The sequence below is a fragment of the Pleurodeles waltl genome, chromosome 3_1, assembly GCF_031143425.1.
Source record: "Pleurodeles waltl isolate 20211129_DDA chromosome 3_1, aPleWal1.hap1.20221129, whole genome shotgun sequence".
NCBI classification, from domain to species: Eukaryota; Metazoa; Chordata; class Amphibia; order Caudata; family Salamandridae; genus Pleurodeles; species Pleurodeles waltl.
Window position 1 is genome coordinate 521883847 of NC_090440.1, and position 15765 is coordinate 521899611.

The window sequence follows — 15765 nt, forward strand, 5'->3', positions numbered from 1 at the left end:
TTTTAGGTCATGTAAGCCTTCACCTGGCTAACATTCTTGTGTTACACTTTTATCCTTCCAGGTTTCTTCACTATGCGATCCTAATGTGGACATATCTGAGTTGTGTCATTGGAAGATGGATGGAGTTGGTCCGACATGTGAAGTGGACATCGACTGATGCAGGTACTGTGTTCAATCTAATAAATTCAGTCAATCTATCAGTATTTGTAAAGCACGGCTACTCATCCGTGAGGGTCTCAAGGTGCTGGGGGAGAGGGGAGAGGCCTCATCCAAAGAGCCACATCTTGAGGTTCTTCCTGAAGATGGTGAGCGACAGGCTTTGTCTGAAGTGCAGGGGGAGGTTGTTCCAGCTCTTTGCTGCAGTGTAGGTAAAAGATCGTCCCCCGGCGGTGGTTTTGTGGATGCGAGGGATGGTGGCCAGGGCCATCTGGGTGGGGTGAAGGGATCTGTTGGGGGTGTGGAAGGAGACGCAGTGGTTCAGGTAGGCTGGTCCTGTGTTGTGTATGGCCTTGTACGTGTGGGTGAGAAGCTTGAAGGTGATTCGCTTCTCGACCGGTAGCCAGTGGAGTGTCCTCAGGTGTTCAGAGATGTGATCTCGGCATGGGAGGTCCAGAATGAGTCTGGTGGCAGCGTTCTGGATGAGTTGAAGTTTTTTGATGTTCCCAGGTGAGGTGCCGGCATAGATGGGCGTTGCCGTAGTCGAGCTTGCTCGTGACTAAGCACGGGTGACTGTTCTGCGGCAGTCTGCTGGGATCCATCTCAAGATCTTCCAGAGTTTGCAGAGTGTGTGCCAGCAGAAGAAGGTGACAGAGTTTACCTGCCAGGTTATGGATGGGGGGAGGAGTCGAGGGTGATTCCTAAGTTGCGGGCGTGCTCGGTTGGTGCAGAGGGTGTGCTGAGGGATGTGGCAACCAGGAGTCATCCCAAGCTGAGGTGGCATTTCCAAAAATGATGAGCTCCCATTTGTTAGAGATGAGCTTGAGGCAGCTTTCTCTTATCCAGGTGGCGACGGCTTGCATTACTGCATGAAAGTTCCTTTTGGCCGGGTCTTCGGTGAGGGAAATGATGAGTTGTGTGTCATCAGCATATGACACAATGTTCATATTGTGGCTTCTGGCGATGGCAGCAAGAGGGGGCATGTATACGTTGAACAGTGTGGGACTCAGTGAGGACCCTTGGGGGACTCTGCAGTTGACACCTGTAGGTCTGGAGGTGTAGGACGGGAGTCTGAACCTCTGCGTCCTCCCGGAGAGGAAGGAGTGGATCCATTCCAGGGCTCTTCCGTGGATTACTATGACATGGAGTCTGGTACGCAGAGTGCTGTGGGAGACCGCGTCGAAAGCTGCTGAGAGGTCGAGGAGTATGAGTGCTGCAGTGTGGCTGCGGTCTAGGAGTAATCGGATGTCGTCGGTGGCTGTTAAGAGTGCTGTCTCCATGCTGTGATTGCTGCGGGAGCCAGACTAGGAGCTCTCCAGGAAGTTGTTGGCCTCAATGAAATTCCATAGTTGTGCGTTGATTGCTTTTTCTAGTACTTTGGCGGGGTAGGGTAGCAGTGAGATGGGCCAGAAATGTTTTAGTTCTGATGGGTTGGCTGAAGGTTTCTTTAAGAGAGGATGTATTTCAGCGTGTTTCCAGTCCTCAGGGAAGGTACCCGTGCTGATGGAGCAGTTGATTGTGTTACGAAGCTCGGGGCAATGGATGCGCTGGCTCTGATTTATATGTGGTGCCGGCAAGGATCCAGGGGGGGCTCCAGATTGGGTTCTGTTCATGATGTTGACTGTTTCCTTATTGGTGAGAATGGACCAGCCGTGGATGGTCTGGGTGGGTAGGTCGCATGATCTGGTGCCAGGAAGCTGTTGTAGATGTCCTGGATCTTGTGGTGGAAAAAGGTGGAAAGTTTGATGCAGAGTTCCTGTGACAGGGGGTGCTGGTGGCTTCGGAGGGAGGATCTGTGAACTCGTTGATGACTGAGAAGAGTTCCTTCAAGTTGTGTGTGGAGGAGCTGACGTGCTCCCAGAGTGAGTCCTTCCTTGCGTTCTTGATTGATTGAGGAGAGGTCTTTGCTGGATTGACTGTTTCTCCATTTTGTCTCTAAACGTCTGCGGGTACGCTTTGATTCTTGGAGATTGGTGGTGAACCAGCTGGCCTTCTTAGGTTTGCGTTTGGCCGATGTCAGCCGGAGGGGTGCTAGTGTTAGCAAATTTGGTTATCCATGCACTGAGATTGCGCGCTGCTGTGTTGGCATCGTCAGAGGGGGAGGGAGGGATTTGGCGAGCGATGAGGTGAGTTGCTCGTTGGTGATTTCGTTCCATTTTCTGTGGGGGTCCTGGAGTGAGGGTGTGGCTGCTGGGTGCAGCGATTGTGAAGTGCATGCAGCGGTGGTGGGTACAGTCAAGGGTGGAAATGGTCTCGATGGTGATCCGGTCGCTTGAGGTGAAGATGGGGTCCAGTGTGTGTCCTGCGATGTGTGCGGGTGTGGAGAACAGCTGTCTGAGGCCGAGGGTGGCGAGGTTTAGGAGTCCATTGTGCAGATTGCCAGGGCAATGGGAGGGCAGAGACCTGTGCTACACAATGGCTTTGTTTGCCATGGTAAGTGGGTACAATAGTGTTCTTTTTATGATTTTGTGTCCCCCCGTCAAGTTATCCAGTGCAAACCATTCCCTCTATCTTCACATTCACATTGACAATTGTCCTGTGTGACTGGTATATAGCGGTCATTGTGTTCCCTCATTGTAGGACACACTGTGTCTGTGACACAGCACTGACATAGGTGTGTCATATGCCTACAGATGTATGACCATTGTAAGTGGAATGACCTCTGACTAGGGACTGCAGTACTGTTCTCTGTCTGTATAATGGGTATGTAGTTTTGCTAGGCATGGTGTAGGTATGTGTTTAGGGTGAAGCTGATGATAATTTCAATCATTATGTTGGCCTATCCAGTCGGACACAGCCTGACATGTCCATGACTTTAGTGACCAGGGGGATAGTTCTTACAGACACCTGAGCTAAAGTATATATTTTTTTGGACAAACTTGACTAAGACAGGTCTGACAATTGTGCTGCCTGTGTGTTGCACAGTGTAATGAAAATGTTTTTGGGAAAATTTCGACACGGGTATGTGTGCTGTCAGGGATCCTCAGCATGGTATTACCTGTGACATGTCCCTCCTAACATCACCTTCTTATGTTTGAATCAGAAGCATGTAACACATTTCACAAACATCCACTCACATTGGTGATAAATGCTCACAATATATAGATGATGTTTTAGTACTGTTTATTTTCTTGTGCACAGGATATTGGGATGGTTGTGTGTGGAAAAAAGACAGTGAAGGGATCAGTCATGGTGGATGTGATCATCAGAGTAGCAGCCACTACATTTGTAGTCCCAAGTCCAGTGTCCCCCTATGATGGAAAATAGAAAGTGGTTTGAGAAAAGTCAACAGGGTTCCATCAGTCAGTTATTACTTCCTGGCAGTGGATGGTTTCTTGGCATCTGCAACTTCTGGATGTCTTGGTGGACATCCACGCTTGTGGGGGGTTCTCCAGCTACAGAGGCAGGGGTGTTTGAAGTGGATCTTTCCCCTGGTAGGGCCTACCTTCCACTGGTTACTGCAGAGGTAGCAGGGGCTGGTGTAACTTGAGCAATGGAAGGGGCGTGGTGTTGTTGTCTCTCCTTGCTCAGGGTGTTGTTCATATCTCTAGGTACCCCTGTGAGGGAGGCCAAGTGGCCATTGAGGGCCGACCACTGTTTCATGACCTCCTGGTGGTTGTCCCTCTGCATCGGTTTGATCTCCCACAGCATGGCAAGTCCCTGGCCCATCACACCTTGGGATTGTTGGTAAGCTCCCAAGACTTGGGAGATTGTCTCCTGAACAGACCTGTCCCTAGATGCCTCACGGAGCTGACCCACATCACCCCCCCACCCCACGTGCCTGTGCCCTTGGCACAGTTTGTCCACTGCAACTAGTGCCAGGTCCATCATTGTCATGGATTTCGAGTTGTGACTCCGGGACCTGGACTGGGGGGCACAAGATAGTAGTAACTGTCTTCTGGACACAGGTTTTGGGGTGCCTGGTTGCCTGTGATGTCGAAGCAACAGGGCTCGGAGGAGTCGATGAGGGCAGGGTGATACTGAGAGTTGTCATCCGACCAGGTTCCCCAGGTGGGCCAGATTCGTCTTCAACATCCACACAGCCAGGAGTGGTGGCCTCACTGAGGTCTGCATCCATGGAGGAAGGGCCGACTCAGGAGTGGTTTGAATGGTCTGATGGCAGAAAGACCTGTTGAAGATGCAAAACAGACTGTTACTAGGTGTATTGTGATATGTGTGATCATTTTTTAACAGTTAGTAATGCTTTGGGCCATGAACAGATTGGCCTTGCTTGATGCCCTTATGTGACAGGGACCTCTACTTTCAATATCAGAGTGCTGCCCTTTGGGGTTTTGGAGAATTTTTATTTCAGGTCACCTTGCTACAGGATGTCTGGGCATCTCGGGACTTATATGTCTGTTCATAGACCATATCTTGGCAGCAGTGGTAGAGCATCATCAGTTTCATGCTTCCTCCCAGTTAGATCAACAACATGTTTAAGTTACAGACAGCTGCACATTGCCATGTGGACATTGATGTGCACATTAGATTTGGATTGACCATTCTACCTGGCTAAATGAGACAGGTTATACCAAGTACAACACACTGCAGAGATATGAAATTTCCCCAGGTGAGTACAGTTTTATGGGTGATGGGAGTTAGAAGGGCCAGAGTATCAGTGGACACAGTAGTAGCAGGGTGTCCTGTAAGTAGCATCCCAGTGGCAGCTGTCCGTAGCATTCCTGTCATTAGATGTCCTATGCCCACAGACTATACAATTATCAGCCCTCCCCCCCTCAGGTGTGTACAGTTTTATGGGTAATGGGACAGAGTAGTAGAGGACACAGTTGTAGCAGTCTGTAAGTGGTTTTTCTATAGGCAGCTATCCATTGCATCATCATTGCCTGTCCTATACTCGCAGCGTATACTGATATGAACCATTAATTTGTGTGTTCTCCATTCTTAAGTTTCTGAGCATTGATATTACAAATTGGCACACAGTTGTCATTTTGGTTATGGTGAAACCGTACCCACACCACACCCAGATACTATGCCCCCAGATGAGTTCTCTCCACATCTGAGATGACAGAAGGGGGTCTTTGGACAGTTGTACACAGGGGTGGTGAGTGGTGTGACATTGAGGTTGGCATACTGTAATCCATGAGCATGCATGCAAATACATTTAGGTGACAATGTTGGTGTATGGACTTACCCAACTCCACTCCCCCAGGTATTCCTGTCAGTCCTTCAGGATGCAAGGATGTCCAAGACCTTCTCCTCCTGTGATGTGAACTGTAAGGGAGGAGGTCGGGGACCACTGCCAGTCTTGTGTACCTCTAGCTGGTGCCATGGAAAGTACCTTCCACTTGAGGTCGCTCCACCTCTTCCTGATGTCCTCCCCTGTGTGTGGGTAGCTGCCTACAGAATTGACCCTGTCAACTATCCTTTGCCACATTTCCATTTTCCTAGCGATAGTGGTCTGCTGGATTTGTGCTTCAAAGAGGTGTGGCTCTACTCTGTATTTTATCCAGCATGACTCTTAACTCGTCATCAGTGAAATGGGGATGTTTTTGTGGTGGCATGGTGGTGAGATACAAGACAAATGTTTAAGAGATGGTGTGTAGGTGCTGTGTAGTGAGGGGCTAAAGGCTATGACATTGGATGTAGAGGTGGTTCCAGTGGTCCATAAGAATCTGTAACACCCCACATTCCACCTATCAAAAGCCTGAAAAAGGTGCTCACTTATTTGTTGCAGGTCTATGTGCCAAACATGCTGTGGATATTGCGCAGCAAGTAATTACTGTAAACATTATAAGGATTTTTCATAATCGCTTTGCCTTGAGCACAAAATGGGCAGGTTTGACCCTTTTTGTGTATGGGATGGCTGGGAGCACTCAGACACTACAGTGCTCATGTGCGGATGGCTCCCGGCCTTCCATGCACATTGCACCAGCGGAATTTCCTTTCTGACAAAACAGCCTTGGGAGATGGGGAATAGCTTCCCAGTTCCCGAGGCTGTTTTGGGTTTTCAATGAAATGATGATCAGCGCATATGGCGCGCTGACATTTCACTGAAAACCAAAGTGAAATGAGCTGGTTGGCTCATTTCACTTTCACTGCGTTGGTGCTCAGAAGGCTATCTAAGCTACCGAGCACTGAGGCAGATGGTATCATTGGAAAGGGGAGAATCTACCCCTCGCTAGTGGATTCCTGCTTGGGGATCGCCAGATGCGGGTGATCCACCAGCAGGGGTCCACCCACTAGGCACTGGGGAGGAGGGAGCAGCCCCTTGGGCAAGGGCTTCTGACCCCCCCCTTAATTTCTTTGCACATTTTCAGTGCTTCTCCTCCACTCCTCCCCCCCCCTGGGTGGCAGATGGGGGCAATAGCCCCCAGTCTGCTCCCCCAGGGGGCAGAAAGTCGACTAGGAACCACACATTCATTTTTATAAATATGTAGGGGCTACTTTGAATGGGCATTGTAATGCCACTACCCCTCCCCAAAACTGGCAAAGTCTTTCTGGATCCCCGGATGGAAGCCCATTAGGCACCAGGGATTTCTTTTAATTCATCTAGGTGTGGGGGCTGCCCAGAATGAGCATTGCAATGTGCCCAACTCTCCCCCCTAAAAAATAAGCAATATTTCTGTCCCCTCTGGAGGCCAAAATACCAACAGGCACCAGGGATTTTTTTTTATTCATCTAGGGGTGGGGGCTGCCCAGAATAGGCATTGCAATATGCTCACCTCTCCCCCCAAAAAATCAGCACACTCTTTCTGGCCCTCCGGGGGCAGATGGGGGCAACAGTCCCCAATCTACCCCTCCCCCCAGGTGGGCAGAACGCCCACTAGGCACAAGGGATTTTGTTTATACATCTAGTGGTGGGAGATGCCCAAAATGGGCATTTCAATCGCCCCAATACTTCCATTTAAAAAACAAAATCACAGTCTTTCTCCTACCGCCCGGGGACAGAGGGAGGCAATGGGCTCCCACCTGCCCCTTTTCCTTCCTCCCCTGCCAGGGAGACAGAAAGCCCACTAGGCACCAGGGATTTCTTTTGGTAGTGTAGGGGTACGGGCTGCCCAGAATGGGCATGGTAATGTCCCCATCCACCCCCCCCCAAAAAATAAATGGGCTGTCTTTCAGCCCCTAGGTGAAGTAGAAAGCCTACTAGACCAGGGAAGCATTTTCTTGAAAAAAATAGAAGGATGGGGTCTGCCCACTAACATCGGCATGGTTACGCCCTCCCACCCCAACTGAAAGTGGCAACATTCTTTTTACCCCCCTGCAGACTAATGTATCTCATCCCAAAGGCAAGCAAGAGGGCATCTGACTCTTTTGGGTTTTGATTTTACATATTGGCCATGGGAGCTTGGCTATCTCCCAATATCGTCCCTCTTGCAACAGTGAGCGGCTACATTTTTTGGACTTTGGTACGCTGCCACCTGGAAAAACCTACCAGACCCAGACACTTCTGTAAACTAAACATCTGGGGGAGTCCATGGTGGTGTGCTTCGCATGCGTCCCACACCATTTTCTTACCTACAATGCCCTGCAAACCCCAACTTTGCCTACAATCACACATTTTTCCTACATTTCTGTGATGGAAACTTCCAGAATCTGCAGGAATCCACAAAATTCCTCCCACCCGGCATTGCCTCGTCTGTACTGATAAAAACTCTGCCCCACTTGCACGGGTGCCCAAAGCACAATAAGCCTAAAAATATATGAAATAAACCCTGCTCTTTTGGACCTGCTTTGGTTCACCCTCAATTTCTACACATTTTTGGCCCTTCCCTGTCGCAGGCACTTGGCCCACCTACACAAGTAAGGCATTATTTTTATCAGGAGACCAAGGGGAACGCTGGGTAGTGGGACATTTGTGCCAGCGTAGTAATCCCACACAGAAATGTAACGAAAATATGATTGTTTTAACTAATTTTGAGGTTTTCAGGTGAAGCTGGGTAGAAAACATTGGGGGATCCACACACGCCACACCTCCCTTCACTCCCCCGGGCGTCTATTTTTCTGAAATGTCTCGGTTTGGTAGGCTTCCCTATCTGGCCGTAGAACCCAGGACCAAAAATGCAGCTGCCCCCCAACCCCCCTTACAAAAACAGGAGACCAAGGTTGTTTTGTGACATCTGTGATGTATCCACAATATATTTTTGGCCTTCCCTGTCATGGGCACTTGGCCCACCCACACAAGTGAGGTAGCATTTTTATCGTGAGACCTTGGGTAACGTTGGGTAGTAGGAAATTTGGGTCCCCTCAGCTTCCAGAACTTTCCATCACAGAAATGTGAGGAAAATGGGTTTTTAGGCAAGGTTTGAGGTTTGCAGGGGATTCTGGGGAGGAGAACCTGGTGAGGGCTACACAAGTCACCCCCATCCTGGATTCCCCCGGGTGTCTAGTTTTAAAAAAATGTACAAATTTGCTAGGTTTCCTTAGGTGCCGGCTGAACTAGGGCCCAAAATCCACAGCTAGGCACATTGCAAATGAAAGAAGCAAAGGGATTAAAAATAATCTTGGCTGCCTTGATTTACTGAGAGCCACCAAAAAAGATCAAAGAGCAAAATATAAAGTAAAGAGAATTCCCTGATGTCCAGACACTGATGAACCACAATATATTTTAGCACTTCTTGTAGTTTGTTAATTTGAATATATGATGCTTGTTGCTGAAAACGCAGGTCAGGATGTCTTTCAAATATATCAACGGTGTCTCGATTGATCTGAAAATGGTGATTTCTTACCCTTTGGAAAAAAAAAAAACACTTTGTGCCAATCCTATGACTCTGTTTGAAAACATTAAGGTTGGTGCTTGGGTCTCATCCTCCATAAAAAGGTAGTGAGAGATGGAATTACCCAAAACATTTTGAGAGTCAGGTATATGTCACAAGAAATTTATACTAGAGAAAGAAATATGCCAAAGGGGCTTGAGAGATATTTTGGTGTTGCATGTTTTGTAAGAACTTTAGATTCCTATGATCTATAAAAGGATTCAAAATGTTGACAAGAAACTGCCCAAAAGACTCTCTGTTTTTCACAGGCATTGCCAGAAGCTCCTTCCTTAGGACCGAATATTTTCACTCATAGTAAGCCAAAAAAGAAATTGTGGTAGCCTCTAAGATGTCCCAAAGTAAAGGCAGAGGCTAGCAGTATTTGACGGCTACTTGGTTTCATCTACAATAATTAATGCTAGCTCTTGATTCTTCATGGTAACAAAAAATGCACATAAAAGTACAGCCAGGTGAATTTGAACATTTAATAGGCCATTTTGAAGGGTTTCTTGCAAAAACTTTAGCAGCTTCTGATAGACAGTACATTCTTCTGTAAAGAATCACTGTGCCAGGAAGAGTAGGAATAGCGCAATCAAATTCGCTGCGTGGTGAACGAAAAACATTTTTTGTCTTATCAATAGTGTGTTAATGAACTGGCACTACCTTAGTTGAAACAACTGAAGAAAAGAGTTGAGAAATCTTTAGAATAATGTATACAGTAGACCAATCACTTTTATTGACAAAACAATGTTATTGACCAAATGATTATGGTAAAGATAAGCGTAGCCAAGTTTATATACTGGCTGTGTCTTTCAAGCCATGGCAAGTCCGAGAGGAAGTAATCCAGTTAGTAAAGCAATTCTGTATTCAATAATGGATACCACAAGCGCATGTACTGTGGTTTTGAAGTCTTTTTTTGTTTTTACACTCCAAGAATGAGATGACTGTCCATCATCAAAGCAAGACATGTATCTAAATAGACAATCTTCTGCAATATGCTTAGAATGTGTAGTTTATTGATCAAGCTTTGTGGGGGTCTTGGAGGTGTTAGACGAACAAGAAATACATTTCTTCTTCCATCATTGAGTTTGCACTTCATCTGGGCCTCACATGAGTTGATGTCTGAGGGGCATTGAGGTAGAGCATCAATTTTCTAGGTGTTTTCAGTTTTTAGATACAGTATTATTCTCTATTAGTGGAATTCAATACTCATGTTAGATACTATTTTCCCAGGAAAGTTCAACTTATAAATGAAACAGTAAGACAGCAAGAATGGAAACCTGGGGAATATCAGCTAGATATGCTGAAATTCAACTGTTTTCGTGAAGGAAGTGCAGATTGAAAGGAAAAAGACTTAGGGCCATATGTACAAACACTTTTTCCCATAGACTCACAATGGGGAAAAACCTTTGCTACATCTGGCCCTTAACCGGTTCAGTACTGTGCTGTCAATGCCCATTTTGCACTGTAGCGGACAAATGAGCTGGTTATGGTTAATGGTATCAAAGCTGGCCAGCAGGTCATGAAGTACTGGCATGCACTATTTGCCTTTATTATAAATTCTAAGGGTGAAATCTATAATTTGAGTGCACAGATTTCAGTGCTACGCACAGATTTAAAGCCCCATTTGTGCAGGCCCAGTGGATATTTGTTGCAAGTGAAATTTTACATTTGAATTGGCAATGCACTTTTCTGTGATTTTTGCCAAGATAGGAAAACCACTGTTAGGTCTATTGATGGCATAGCTGTTTCGGTCTGCATTACCTTTTTTCATAAAAGGGTTTACATTACCCACTTTAAGAGTGCCATAAAAAATGTCTTGAACAACGGAGGTGGGGTAAATGATTTTAAGACATATAGGAAGTCATTATGAGTTAGGCGGTTTCATGACCGCCATGTTGGCGGTCGTACCTTCAACAGGCTGGTGGAGCAGACCGCCAAATTAGGACCATGGCGGGACTCCCAACAGAATGCAGCCAATCCACCGCCAGTGCGGTCAGCCTGCCACAGATGACAGCAGCCACTTTCAGGCCGGTGGAGAGCATTTTCCCGCCAGACAGATTACAAGGCTGCACACCACCAAGGTTTCTACCGCAGTCGCACCACCATGGAAACCCTGGCCGAAATCAACTCTACAAAAGGAGACTCTCACCTTCAGGAACACAAACCTGTCAGGAGTTGCCATGGAACCTGAACTACACGTCTTCCTGTTGCTCCTGTTCGCCCAACAACTTCGGAACCAGCGACTACAGCGACAGCAACCGTGAGTATACACACTTACCTGATACAGTTGCACAATGTCAATCTATAGAGGCGCACACACATTCTCATCTTGAACGCGTGGTGATGGGTACACACACACACGTACCCTCACATCAACAAGCACATCCCTCACACAGCCACATACATAGTACCCACAAACACACTACGGCAAACACACACACTTTCAAAACACACACCAACACCCAGTTACACAGCACAGGCACAGTCTACCACTACAACACACTACTCAACCAAATGACAACATCACAACCGCAAAACCTCAAAATCATCATCATACATCCACAATACACACCCCCCCTTGACAAATTATACATACAGCACAACCTAACAACACCAGAGAACCAATGCACACTATCAAATATCCATACAACAAGCCATACGTCGTATCCTGCCAATGCACTCACAACAGATCAGACATAACAATCAACACATACACTCACACACACAGTAAAACCACACAAGGGCACACAACACTCGAAATAACACATGTCCACACAATCACTACACACAATATCAACATTAATCCATGTCCCTAACTCATACATGCCCATCACACAATAAACAGCCATCACAGTGGGACAAATGCAATGCACACACCCACACATGCTGGCCACACACAACTGGTAGCACCATCAACACACACACACACAAAACGTTCTCACACACAAACTTAAGCAGGCAAGACCCAAACAGCCATAACGAATGAAAGGCAGGACTAAAATGTAACCTTGGAACCAAACCCTGGTTGGCCCAGATGTACGGCAATAAATAAATAATTAAATACATAACTATGTACAAGATTATTAGGCCATTGGCACAAAATATGTGCAGCATGCATAGATGGCACATTCCAGTGCCCCTACTTGACTCCTGACTGCCATACAACGTCCACAGGTAGGGGTATCAAAGAGGCAGGCAGGCACCTCAGGGCATGGGAGGGACAAAGGGGGTTTTTGGGAGGCAGATACTTGGGCTTAGGAGGAGGAGGCTTAGGTCGAGGCTTAGGGGAAGGTTGGGAACTCTTGGGAGGGGTCGACTTCTTTGCAGGAGGAGGGGCATGGGTACCTGTAGGCAGGCTAGGGGAAGAATTGGAGGTAGAAGGGTTGGACACAGGGAGGGACACAGATCTTCGGGGGTCACACAGGGCGGGAGAGGAGTAGGGAAAAGGTTCAACTCTGAGAGGAAACATTTCTTAGATACAAGGGATGGTCATGGCAATAGGGTTTGGGAGTGGAGGGAGAGGGAGTGATTGTGAGAGGTGTTTTCGGGGATGTCTTGGGTGCATGTGTGTATAAGGTATGCTTGTGTGTGCTGGATGTCTGTTGGGTCGGCAAGTGTGGGCGTTTTTGTGTTTTGGGAGAAGCGGGGTTTAAGTGCTGGGAGATGCCATGGTGGATGGCTGACTGTTGGTGTGGTGACTGCAGGTATGGTGGATGTGCTGCTTGTAGTCAAGTCTGTGGTTGTGGTGGCTGTGGATGTGGTGAATGGGGTGGATGTCTGCGGGTCTTCTATTGTGGTAACTGTGGGTAGGATAGGAGTTGTGGCTGTATTGCTGAATGTGGGTGTGGTGTCTGCAGGTGTGTCCTGTGTAGTGTCTGTGAAGGTGGGGGGTGGTAGGGGAGGCAGTGCAGGTAGTGTTGGTGTGTCTGCAGGTGTGTGTTGTCTGTGTGCATGCTGGTGGTGGGTTTTGTGGTGCTTGTGTTAGTCACTGGTACCCTTGGATGTTGAAATGGACGTTTGCTTGTCTGTCTGTCTCTGTGTGCTTTGGCTGGGATGGGGAAGAGAGGTTTGGGATTGGGAAGAGAGAGGTGGAGGGGGGACGGAAGACAAAGGGTGACTGGCTGCCTTTAGTGTGGAGGCCAGAGCCTGAAAGGATCTCTGTAGGCCAGCCAGTACACTATGAATGCCCTCCAGGAATGCATTTCTCCGCTGGATTTGAGTTGCCAGTCCCTAGATGGTATTCATGATGGTCGACTAATCCACAGAGATCGACCTCAGGAGGTCAATAGCCTCCTCACTGAGGGCAGTAGGGCTGGCAGGGACAGAGGTGCCTGCAGCGAAGGAGACGCCCACCCTCCTGGGACAGCGTGCACGGACTACTGGGTGGGGAGTTACAAGGACGGCGGTGGTAGTAAGGGGGTGGCGGACAAAGATGGTGCTGGGGTGGTCCTAAAAGGTTCTGCCACTGCCAGGGAGTATCCACTGGAGGAGGATTCTGAGGATGACGAAGTGGAAGATCTGGCCTCCCCCGAGGCACTCCCCTCACCCTCCAGGCCACTGGGTCTCTCGCTGTCGGTGGTATCAGCACTCCGGGTCCCATGGCCAGCAGCATCCCCACTCGCCTGTGCCCAGTCTCCTTCATCTGCTGATGCACACAAATAGAGATAGAGGGACAGCTAGAGAGGGAGAGAGAGAGTCATCACATTCTTCACATGCACACATTAGAACAAGGACAACTGTGGTTATACATCTCCTGGCTAGGCTTTGTCATCTAGTAACCCACATACCCAACATCATGTCACAACATATTACTCCTATCCACCCCATCATGGCTACCCTCTCAACCACATCATGATCCAAATGTGGTAGCACGGCTGGAGCATTCTAAGAAATCACCTGAAAAGGTATGTCTGCATGCTCATCATTCCCTGGCTGAGGCAGAAAATCTGTCCTAATCTGGATCATAACTCTCCATACTCCTCTAATCTGTAGTTCAAACAGTTCTGTAATCACAACATATCATGCATTCATTGGATCTACACCTGACCAGTCCATGTCCCATGATAGTAAATGAACTCAATTCACAGACCCCACAGCACCTGCCATTCAGACCACATGCCTGACTGAACCCGGAAACTATCACTGATATAGCCACAACATGAGGCCCAACCACACAGGTGACATCTGGTGTGTATAATACATGTTTTGAGAACAGTCATTTGACCAAATGTACCAAATTCCTGAGGAACCTCTGAAGACACTGTAGATACACTACATCACTTCATACATGCATGTGAAGCAACAGTGGGCTACATAGCTCACGAGACATCCACAGACAATCACTGAGTACAGTGTAAGGACACCTAAACAGTAGCCAGCCGCAATAAATTCATAGGGCACATAACATACCACCTGACATGCTATTACAGTTCCAACCCATGACTACATGATTGAAGCTGCACCACTCACACCTTTCCTGACATGTGATTAGCTGTAGCTAAGTGCACACAACACACATATCCCACTGAAGAGATATGAACACACAATGAACACATGGAATTACACAGCTGCCTGCTGCACTGACAAAATATCCCACTGCAATACCTGTGTCCGAAACAGTAGTTCAGCTAAACCATCATACAATGAAATCTTAAGTCAATCTATGACAAATCCTGTCCAAACTGTCCACATCATCTAGGCAGAGGGTAGTAATGATTGACCCGCTTTATTACCTGTGACCCCAAGTAACCATTGAGACATGATGTAGGCAGCTAATAACATATGTGTCACTGTAATTAGTAGGACATTGGCACACATTGCATGGATATTGCAAATAGTGAATAGTGATAGGTTAGCACTGCCTAGCTACCGATCACCTAGGGAACAAAGCCTCTGGGCTAAATGTGATTTGCCCATATCGCAATGCCATAGATATGATTGTAAAGGACAAATAGGCAAAATCAAACGCCCACAGTTGAATAGCCTTCCCTTACTACCTTCACATTCCCCATAGTTTGAAGAAGATGGGACAAACCCATATGTACAGTTTTATCCTGGCCATATCTGTGCAGTGATGGAGAGGCCTGCCTCACATTAAGACGATACCTGTGCCATAAGAAATGTGACATGGCTCCTGTACAATTTATGTCAGGCATCTAGCGGCTAATACAGGTGATCACGACAGATGGGAGTGCTTAGATATCTTAGAGCTACTAGAGAACTAATGGCTAAGGCTGGACCAGGACATACTCTATGGGTAGGATGAAACTGCTGCTTTCAACCATTAAATGGCTGTGTGAACTTACACATGTGGCATTGTCATCTGAGCATCTCCACATGAAGTCATAGAAATGTCTTGACACAGATGAAATAAAAGTATACTAAGCGAATCATTAATGCCAGATCTACATGTAATAGGCAATGTGGTTACAAAGTATTCCCACTATTCTACATACCTGTAGCACCTATAACATTGTCACAGCTGCTAAAGTGTGACTGCAAACACCATAGAACCAGAGCCAAGTACACGGAAACAGTCAGTACTTACCCAGTTGTGGCTGCTGTGCTGCCCTCCAACACCCACCCACCTCACGGTAAGCCACCGCCAGGATGCAGGCCATTGGGTTGGGGGGCAGGGTGTGGGGCAGGGTCCAATGGGCACCCCTCCCTCCTTGGGAGTCCATCTCCAGCTGGGCCTCCATGATCTTCCGGGCCCAGCGTCTCAGGTCCTCCCACCGCTTGCAACAATGGGTGCTCTGCTGGCTGTGGACCCCCAGGATCCAAACTTGCTTGGCATGGGCGCTTACCTGCATGGATGACACAGACAAAAGGAGAAAGTCATGTATACATGCACCATGGCAATAGGATTGTTCACTACACAAGTAGGCAC

The 15765-nt window shown here is 47.6% G+C and overlaps 1 long non-coding RNA gene across 1 annotated transcript in view; it reads right to left on the reverse strand.

The window, feature by feature from the left end:
• Nucleotides 1–3285: 3285 nt before the first annotated feature.
• LOC138284246 (uncharacterized) overlaps nucleotides 3286–15765 on the reverse strand; it is a 47291-nt gene continuing 34811 nt past the window's right edge. The window contains exon 3 of the long non-coding RNA XR_011201369.1: nucleotides 3286–4285. This is a non-coding gene — a long non-coding RNA (uncharacterized lncRNA). The remainder of the gene's footprint in view (nucleotides 4286–15765) is intronic.